We start from the raw sequence: 10,829 nt of genomic DNA on the forward strand, positions 1-10,829 counted from the left end.
GTCTGTGATTGAATTTCTTTAAGCGCAAAATGAAAAGTTTTCATTTAGAAAGCAAGAGGAGTCACTTTCCGATGTGTCTCAAATATAAGAAAGTATGTAAGTAAGTAATTATATTTTTTTGCGTTTCAAATCATGATTTATTTTGAAAACAAAAACTTCAAAATTCATTTTTTTTTTCAAATAATATTTAACGGGCATGATCAGAATCCGATGTTTGTGTTACCGAAATCGCAGTGTGCAATTAGTCCTTAATGTATTTAATGGAATCTGAAAACTGTAACTCTTGTAACTTTGACGTCGTCGCGATGCGCAAGTTTCCTTCGATAAATTTTCCACGCTATTGAGTCAGAGCGAAGGATACACTCCGCGAGATCGTATCTCGTTACTTATAATTACTCTTTAAAAGTTTAAGAAATGTCCATATCCCTCTATCAGGTTCGGGGTTGCAGAATTTCTCACCAAATTATCGCTAGGCTGTGTTTGAATAGCCGTCGCAACCCGGGTTAGCGCGGTTGTATTTGACACAAAATATAGGATTGGTAAATAGGCTATTGGCTGGAAACTAATCGAAACATTCCAGTTCGGTTTTGCAGAATTATTCATAAAAGTATTTCCTCGAGTAGTATTTCGACGACGACATGGGGAGTTGGCTATTGTTTCCTACATTTTTGATATTGGCTGAAAACTAATCAAAACAATCCAGTTCGGGTTTGCAGAATTTTTCGAACCGAAATCGCAGTTTCTGTTTTAGGGGATCCCCTAACTTTCGATCGATAATTCTTCGGTCTCTGACCGATATTCTCGTTAGATAGTTGCACAACTCGCTATAGCGTTTTAAGGTTTAAATAGTTGTGTTCATAAATATCCATTACAATATGCTAAATAAAGTAAATGTCAAAATAGGTACTATCCACATATACGGGTATCCTTTTTAAAACAATAAAATAATGTAAAATATCAGCAACCCGGGCCCCTTCGCAGTAAAAGCATAACTACATTTATAATCTAACCCTGAAGTAAACTTGCTAGCGTTCTTAGTTTACCCCAGACTATAAATTATTTCAAAACTAACCCGCAATATGGATTTGAGAAATTGTATAAATTTAAATTGCGATTTTAATTCTCAGAACTACTCGTTACCCAAGCATATAATATTCCCAAACGAAAATCTATGCAATCGCTATTACTATGGACCTGCATTGATAGTTCTTTCTAACTCATTTTTTTCATGCAGGCGAATTTTCGGCATAACTAAATCTTAACATTCAGAACCGAAAATGAGTTTTTATCAACACAATCAATTTTTTCCCGATTTAAAAACCTTCCTATATATAATGACTTCTAAGGGGCAAAATGTATTTAATGTATAATTGTGCAATGTGACAAGTTTACGGTAAAACTCTTAGCTGATTTGTAATCAGAAAACCTCATATATTTGTAGTGAGAGCGTAATAAGTGAGCGAAATACCTCTTATTACACACATCTCAAACTCGGAAATGCCCTCGATGACGGTCCCTACCACCAATTACTTGATATGATGGCGTGTATTAAAACTCAGATACGATTCTTGATTTGCCACTCAATTGTCACCATATAAATGGCATGGCTTGTCAGAATAATCTCACCCTAAAAGACCAGTTACCAGCGTCGTTTCCTCTCGCACCTCGCTTTGTTTTTCTTATTACCCTATTTTTGTTGTTTTGCCTCTTTCTTACGTCAAGTAGTCATGTAATTCCTACTAACCAATGAAAAGGAATCTTCAGTTCGCGATCTCCTCCGCTCTTTGTTTCTTTATTATAATCAAACTGTTTTTCTTGCCACGTCCAAACTTGTCTGCGCCCAGGCGGTCTTTTCAAATTTGACGCCGTCGGGTAAGCGTTGATTTTATTTTCCAGAATTTTTTACGTTTAATGGTTCATGTCCATCATTGTGTCGCTAGCCCAACGCCTGTATTATCTTACAGACATTTTTAAGATTGTTATAGCTATACAATTAGACCAAACTTAGGCCTCTACTATTTAATCAAATGTCTACAAAGTGGAATTTTGATTGCAAGTTATGAAATTGGTGAGATGAATCCTAATCGAAAGATGCCACGATTATTAGAGATAAACTTTATTCTTCATTTAGGCCATAGCGTAATACTAAATGATTCTGGTATGTAATTATTGAATGACGGCGTGAACAAATGGAGGCGATCGACGAGAAAACATTCAAGTTAGAATAAGTAAGAAACTTTATTTACGTTTAGGTTAGATTCCTACTCTATTTTTGCTTTTATCTCATGTTTTTTTCAGTCCATATATTGCATTTCAGCTAAATAATATATATTTCAGATCGTGTTATGCGAACTGACTGGATGTCTGGGATGTAAACAAGCTGCTAATGTTGACATCGGGAACTGCCGGAGCGGAACAGAAGCTACTATTAAATAAATATCATTAAATTAGGGATTCCAGTTCGGCCATAATATTGCACTAATCTGATATTGAAGAGAGAATTCATGCCGAATCAAAAACCCGGGATAGATATGATTGCGCAAAGATGTTAGAACCATTTCATATGCAAGATCCACATTTACATCGTTGTTGAATTGAAAACCCGCCGAAGATGCGGTTGTGCAGAGATGTTCCGGATATAGTACAGGTGATTTTTTGTTTTTCATTATTGGCTTTTTTTTATCTGTTCTCATGTGTTATGTGCATCCTCTTATAATCTAGCGTTTTTTTTTTACAACCGTATTTCTGAGTCTTTTACAGCCATACTAATGTAGTTAGTTAAAACTATGTTTATGCTTACAATTGTTGATTCAAATGTCTACGAAGTGGACATGTTGAAGTGGAACGAATTCGAAAGTTACAATGACTACTAACTATAAAATAAATAATATTACAGTTAGGCCATAACATGATATTAGGGCGATGATTGTTGTCAAACTCATGAATTGAAGACTCAAGGGAGACGATCAAGGATTGATAAGAATTTATTTAAAGCCATACGTGCACAAGCGCGGGCAATATAATAAATATATATACTACAGTCTTGGAAGTTTTATGATTTCGTAAGTGTCATTGTATTGTCTTAATATAATACACTTTACATAAATCTGATGACATATGAAGGTTTCAAACTAATGGGCTCTTGCGCAGTTCAGTACCACAATCCCAACCCCCATCTGACTACGTCATTTAAAAATTATGTCACTACGACATCACAATCACGTCATAGGGCTTGTGAAATATACGTACGACTGCCCGGAATGGCATCGGCGCCGACGATAAGGACTCACTAACGTCAGCGATCTCTCTCATACTGAAATCGTCGCGACGAAAAAACGAGTGAAATAGCTGTTCGATTTCGGGTGCGTCGACGAGCGCGTTTTGGATGACAGTCGCATATTTTGAAGGGCTATATTACGTCGCAATGACGTAATTTTTGGATGGAGTAGTCAGGTGGGGGTTAGGATTGACATGTAAAAAAATTGTTATGCTACGCCCACTGGAAGTATGTATGGTACTAAATTATACTAGACCTCATTTGTTGTAGGTGCATTCAAATTTACATTTTAAATACATATATTTCCAATGTATTCTTCGTTTCGGCTGTTTCACAAATAATTTTCATTATAACGGCTATTAAGAAATGATCTGACTTCCTTTACAGCTCTCGTTTCTTTGCGGGCGATATATGTTTTTTTTTACAGTTATACGCTTACTTATGCAGTTGAATAATATTAGGCATATATTGATTTGGGGTGGAATAGAATCAGAAATTCTGGAATTGTGAGCATCTGGATCAGATGGAGGAAATGCGGTTTGGAGTATATGTTCAGTTAAGTATGATGTATTGGAGTGGTATTGATGGATGTGCATCTGCAGTCCGATTAAAGTCGTTCATTCTTCCAAATTTCTTATTTTGTAAAACCAATGCCCTTGTAATATTTCCATCAACCATTGCGATTCTCTTCTTCTTTTTCTTAATGAAAGCAATAAGTAAGAAGTACGCAAGGCCCTGTTTCACGTCCTATAGCAATTCCGAAGTTTCCCACTACTAAATTGCCTTTTCAGTTTTCGTTTGCAGTAATATACACGTGCAGACGAAAGTGGATAAAAGACGAACATTAGCATGACTGGACATGGTAGATGTAAGTAAGTTACCATCAACACAATCATTAAACATAGATTCAGACCATGTGACGACTGATAGAGATGGAGTAATTACTTGTTATTAATTTTAATATTATTGGGCACGAAATGTACATAAAGATCGTCATATGTTATTATATTGTTGTTTTTCTTGTCCATATTCATTTCCTTGTTGCCTTTCTCATTACCAATCAATTTCTTTCAAATTTCCAGTAGTTGAAGATTGTATTTTCCGCATAACGGCAATCATTCTTATTTATTTTTAAAAATTCTCTGGGCTTATGAGATTCGTGTTTTTGCGATGAGCGGTAGTCTGCTGTGGCAAATTCCATACACGGACTACTCATTTTGGCCTTTGTTTCGCCTCACAAGTAATTGGCTGCACTGTTGCTTGTTTCATGCTACTGTCTCCCCCATAAAACTTGTTAGCCGTTTTTCACCATGATATAATAACAAGCTTTTTGTTTATATCCCAGAAACTTGAAATCTGTGATTGAATTTTTTCAAGCGCAAAAGGAAACCTTTTCCATTTGGGAAGCAAGAGGAGTGACTTTCCGATGCGTCTCAAATATAAGAAAGTATGTAAGTAAGTAAATATATTTTGTTGCGTTTCTAATGTATTTAATTGAAGCTGAAAACTGTTATGAAATCAATGTAGTATTTCGCTACGTCTGAGACAAAAATAAGTATGGCTTAAACAATATAATTGAAGAAAATTGATTGAAAGTACCTTTAAAAATTTTCAACGAGCAATGTTTTCTATAATGCAGTGGTTTAATTTTACTTCAGAAATCGTCAATCATTGCTCGAAAGTATCCAATGCAAACGGAAAATATGTGAAGCTACGAACAGCTTTCCCGCGTGCCTCAAACATAAGCAAGCAAGGTAGGTTAGCTTTTTATCATAGACTATTCTGAATTTATTTCTCTAAAACATTACCCAACCGTGGAGATCTTTCCCGGAGAGGAATTTTGCTCAGCATTAGCTGCAGTACACCTATTATTTTTTATTTCTTCATTAATATTACTATAATGGTTAATTATGCCCACATAACATACTTAAATTGTACAGAAGTGTGAGTATGCGCATGATCCATCAAGTCAAATAATAAAAAAATTACAAAATAGGCGAAGGGGAAATTTAACGATAAAGGTCAGAATCACTGCTATAAAATTACTTACTCTCGTGTTTTATAAATTGTATTCCATTCACACTAAAAATCATTGCTAGCTTTTGTTCCGATCCAAAAAATTCTATCTGTACCGGCATAGGCATCTATGTGTTAGGTGAAATAAGTATGAATGCAAAACAACATTGGCGGAGGTTACTTTGCTGATCTGGGAGAGATCAATTATTTTTAAATCGTCCGCAATATTTCTGGTTCGACAGTTTTCTTAACTTGTATTTTGTCATTCAGGTTATGTTCGGAGGACGAGTATTAGCGAATAAAGTGAAAGCGGATCTCACGGATCAAGAGTTTGTTGAGGTAAGTATATATAGGCAAGATAGTCTTTCCATATTAATCTCATTGAATAAAAAAGCTGATAAGACGCCAAAATATGGGCACCACGGCCTCACGTACGGATATCATTATATGTCGAGTATAGGAATAGTTAACCAGTTTTAGCTTTGGATGCGTGGACTCGATGGCGGAGGGAGCTAATAACGACTAGCGGCTACGTAAACCACCTAGAGAGTCTAGTTCAAATTTAGCCCAGGGGCTAAGTTTAACCCATTCTATTCCATAACTAATTTATAATTTACAAGATAGATTTGAGAAATTGTATAAATTGCGATTTCAAGTTCAGTATTTACCCATTATCCAAACATAATATTCTTCAAACGAAACTCTATCCAATTTTTATAACTTGTCTCGCCCCTCACCTCAAAATTAATGAAACTAACAATGAGCTACAAATAACAGATAGTAACGCAAATGTATGTGTTATTCAAAAACAACTCATTGAAAATACGTGGATGGAACGTGAATATCCAAAATAAAGAAATGTAAATGTCCAAATACAACGGGCACGATAAGTAAATGTCCAAATGCAACGGGTGCAATCAACTCTAATATTATTTTATTATATAGGTTTTGTCCGGGTTACGAAACGAGCTAATTGAAGCGACAACGGATCTCACAAATCATCTACTGGTTGAATTAGGTATTTTTATAATTGCACGTATAGTAGGAAATGGTCTCCTACCGCAGTGGAGGCGGAAATGTCGTTCGTTTCATTTACCTGGTACAGTTTTGTTTACTTGTAGTGTCAGTGTACGTCCATTGTTGAGCGAAGTGCACGCCATTCTTGAACGAGGTCTTAAAACCCAATCCACGGTTTATCAGATTTAGTCAGATATATTATGAAGTGTTCACAAGTTAATATTCCATTTAGAGACTGATAAATAAGTGGCTAAATAAAGCACCGTCAATGACTCGATGCAGTGATATTGGAGCTAATATTCCAGTAAAAAAACTCTTCTTGATGCTTTTCCTCAGAATATACATACGGATATAAACTGTTGTTGCAGTTTACATATGCGGCCAAAGTCGAGCTTATGTTGACATACAAATCGTCTTATTACTTATCGATCTTAAGATCAGTAAGTATGTTGATAGGTATTTGTCTGTCTGTCTGTATGTCTGTGTGTTAGATGCACGCGATATCTCACAAAAGCGAGGTTTAGTCTGCTCCAAATTATGCATGTGCATTCATCATAGCTCGGATCAGAAGCCTATTGATGGATGGATTTGGATGGATTATGTGATATAATTAGCGAGTTATTAATTAATTAGTGATGGGACACACGGTGTCACTATGGAGTAAGACCACTGTTTTGGGGATCTCCTAACCTTTCGGTTTCTAACCGATATTCTAGTCATTATTATTATTATGTTGTTGCTATAATTGTTCTTGTTGTGAAGACAATATCCTCTATTAACTACTAAATATATTGAATCTCAAAAATTCATGTGGGCTCTGATTCGTTGACGTCATCAAAATTAAAATGGTCTCACCTCGTGGGGGTTTCGCTTGAGCAATCTAATGGCCAGGCCGTACCGGCAGACTACAGTGACGTATTGCGTACCCGTACTACCTATGGTTTTCGCGTATCGAGTTTTACTTTTTAAAATAATCAATGTCTAATCTGTTTTTATATTTTAGTTGCGTTCTGAATTTGGAAGGCCAAAGAAGAGGTCAACACCAAGAAATAAATGAGCGTACCATATATATAGAGTATTTTAGGATATGAATCGTGTATCATTATTTTGTATAGCAATCGCTTTAAGAAATTGACTAGTTTATCAAATGTAACGTTCCGTAGTTTTTTTTTAAAAAGAACTATTTTAATTAATTGTCGTTTCCGATTTTAAAATGAAATTTTACTACGTTATGTTACTACGTTCATTTCGCGTTTGACCAGTGTTTGATCATGGAAGGTAAATTTTTAAATTTCATTGTTACTCGTTCTAATACTATCTGTACCTGCATCCCAATTAATAGCTCGAAATAAATTCAACTCTCACATTTTTCTGGGCACTGAATGGTTTGCTATTTTGGGGATGAATTCTCCAGATATTTTTTTAGTCTTACACTTATTGTAAGTAAGCTAAGTAATTTGCAATATATTTTTTCCTCTTTATGAATAATAAAATTATTGAAGTAATATCATTTTCTAGATGCTTTCGGGTTGTCGGGATATGGGTTTTGTTGAACTAATAAGAAACTGAAGCTGAGCAGAGATTGAAGTACAGGGCGCGCCGTGCTTAACGATATGACGTCACGGGCGAGCAGCAATTTTTTGGGGCGCGCTGGCGCCGGATCCGGGTCGAAGCGATGACAACTGGCCATAGATAAATTGAGTATAATTTCCAAAATTTATCCACGATCATGCCTGATCATGATCTGAATGAAAATTTCAACATTTACCGTTTTCAAGGTCTGAATCCTTGTATTTTCCTCATTTTGGTTGGGGTTTTTTGGTTGGTCTTTTAACCACAGGCTAGATAGAGTTCACTTCTCGATCTTTGCGTCACTCTTCCAGTGACGACGTACATTTGATAAGTCGATGTTACATTCGCGAGATTCAAACTTTGGTCTAAAGTCTAAAGACAAAAGTCTAAGTTCTAATATTTATCTACCACCTCAAACCACTTGTAAAGAAAAAAATCAAATCATTCAAGATGAATGATGAATATTAGAGGTTATACCTTTGCTCTCACGTTCTTCCATGGAAAATATTTTCTAGTCTGTTATATTTATTAAATTGAAATAACACATCTGCTAAGATATCGGCACAGAACGAAATTTGTGACGGGGCATAAAAAGAGTAAGCGAGATTTGGATATACCTTGCGCAAGCGCAAAGTTTCAGTCCAATTAGTCAATATAACACTAATATAATTACATCAAATCATGCGTGCCCCATTGCGGGTCCCAATTGAAGAGAGTGTTTTTAGATGGCAGTCTATCCCTCTGTAACCGGGTTTTAGGTCAGCGCTTGCTTCGCCGATCCAGATATTCACCCCACGACAGATGACCAACGTGGGCCATGGTTACCGGTTTGCTCAATTCAATTAAAAATGAAAATACAGATTGTACAATTCTAAAACAACTCGCTATCAAGATAAAACTGCCATTCTACGTTTGCTTGATTCGAGGTGAATATTTTCTTTTTCTTCCGTCCAGAACGTACCTGAAAAAAAAAAAACTGGTATAACTTCTGGACTAAAATCCAATTACATATCCTGCAATAACAATTATGAGACTACAACACCACATTCTTGGGTTCGAATAACACTCTAATGAATCACTTGGGACAGCGAAAATTGACAGCATTCGACTCCATACCAGACAGCCGTGAGTTAAATAAAAATGGGACAAGCGTGTTCAATAGGATTTGAAGACATATATATCATAATATTCAATACAATAAATTTATTAAATATTTTAGGTCATTCTCATTTTGGGTGGCAGACAAGCCGACCAAATCATGTGATATCTCAACTGGCAGCAAACACAAAAAATCTATATTGATTTCATTTTAGATATGGTACTCCCGAAGTATGTGAACCAAGATGGCGGACACCGGAACGTAGTATGTGTACCAGGTTAGGTTAGGCAATAATTCCAGGTACGAATACTACGGGAGTCACTTGGCTTGTCCCCGAACTCGATATAGAACTAAAATAAGGAAAATTGGAATAAAATTATGGCCTAGCCCCAACCTGGTACACATAGTCATTCCGGTGTCCGCCATCTTGGTTCACATACTTCAGGAGTACCAACAAATCATAGCACGGCGAATATACTTGAAATTCAGAATTGCAGCTAAAATTGGACATTGAATATATATATCGATAAAGATATTGATTGGATAATTTTTACTACATTTTACGCGTTTATAAGAAGACATTGAATAATTACTTACTTTATCCCGATTTGTAAGATTCATTTCGCCTCGATTCGCTGTTCTGGGCAGAATCTGAATGATAAGTTATGAGTTTAAAAAAATGCAGAATTTTTTTACAAGAATAATAACTATCCACATATATGTGGCTATTTGACGGCTGTTTTCTTCTCATTGAGTTATTGAAACATGATTCTTATGAGTTACAACTCGGCGAACTGACCGAATGATGGATTCTGTGTTTTCAATAATTTATGTGTCTTGGTGACCTAAAACAATAGAGGTTCGCATACAATCATGGCGTTGAAATATGAAATTTAAATATCTTCTTAGTAATCAAGATTCGATTATTAAGTCATCAGGTATTCAAAATGCCCGGATTTAGTATTTAATGCCAGTTTAGCGAGTGCTCCCGAAGTATGTGCACTAAGATGGCGCACAACCTGAAAATAGTATGTGAGTTAGGGTATCAGATTGTGCGCCATCTTGGTGCACATACTTCTGACGACTATTTTCTTTCCAGTGACTGGTGAGTTATTGATAAAACGTGATTCTTATTGTGGATGACAACTCGGCGCGAACTGGAGTGATGAAATTAGCATGAAGTCAAAACCGCCCAGCTAATCGAAGTAGAACTTACCAACTGCAGCAACCCCGAGACCAGGATATGATTTTTGGAGAATATACGCGGGTGAAATATTTCATTCCGGCTTCGTTTCCATATATTTGAGCATTGCTATCTTGTTTCTTCAAAATCTCATTTTGCATTCGTATGCCTGCTATATAAAGCATTTGGTGTAAAAATATTCTGGCGCAAGACGGAAGAAAGCTAATAGTCGTATATTATTGTTTTTCAGCGTTTTCAATTGTAACATAAAAAGTTAACAGAGCTGTAATAAGTTGGTAGAAAGAAATATTTGATGCTGTATTTTTACTCAACTACATTGATGTATATTCACAAAATTATAGCTTTGTTTATGTAGAACAAATTATGGTCACGATCGTTCTTGTTGAATACGGAAAATCATTGAGAACGCAGAATTTGCTTTAAAATTTTGTTGTTGGTGAAGCGCTTACATTTATTTAAAAGCATACATTGTACAAACAACACAAACAAACAATATACGTCTTTCTTCACAAATAAAAATATTTTTCATATAATAGAAAAACACATTAGACCCACCTGTCCATCACATCGATCAATCGCCACTCGGCTACCAGCAGTAACAATATCTTCTACCTTCACAAAGTAATTAAATTCTACCTTCACCT

The 10,829-nt window shown here is 35.7% G+C and overlaps 2 long non-coding RNA genes across 3 annotated transcripts; one reads left to right on the top strand and one right to left on the bottom strand.

Annotated features, from left to right (window-relative positions):
* Positions 1–64: 64 nt before the first annotated feature.
* On the top strand, positions 65–7,759 carry LOC120329846 (uncharacterized). Its single transcript, XR_013479666.1, has 7 exons — positions 65–100; positions 2,132–2,228; positions 2,338–4,149; positions 4,623–4,732; positions 4,936–5,031; positions 5,564–5,632; positions 7,314–7,759. It is a non-coding gene; the product is annotated as an uncharacterized LOC120329846 (long non-coding RNA).
* Positions 7,760–8,421: 662 nt separating this feature from the next.
* On the bottom strand, positions 8,422–10,829 carry LOC120330094 (uncharacterized). Of its 2 annotated transcripts, XR_005567803.2 has the most exons (4): positions 10,741–10,829; positions 10,198–10,336; positions 9,579–9,632; positions 8,422–8,843 (listed from the first exon to the last, which is right to left on the bottom strand). It is a non-coding gene; the product is annotated as an uncharacterized LOC120330094 (long non-coding RNA). The 2 variants fall into 2 exon arrangements; XR_005567804.2 differs by lacking the exon at positions 9,579–9,632.

This window comes from Styela clava, chromosome 12 (assembly GCF_964204865.1).
Source record: "Styela clava chromosome 12, kaStyClav1.hap1.2, whole genome shotgun sequence".
In the NCBI taxonomy this organism is placed as follows: domain Eukaryota; kingdom Metazoa; phylum Chordata; class Ascidiacea; order Stolidobranchia; family Styelidae; genus Styela; species Styela clava.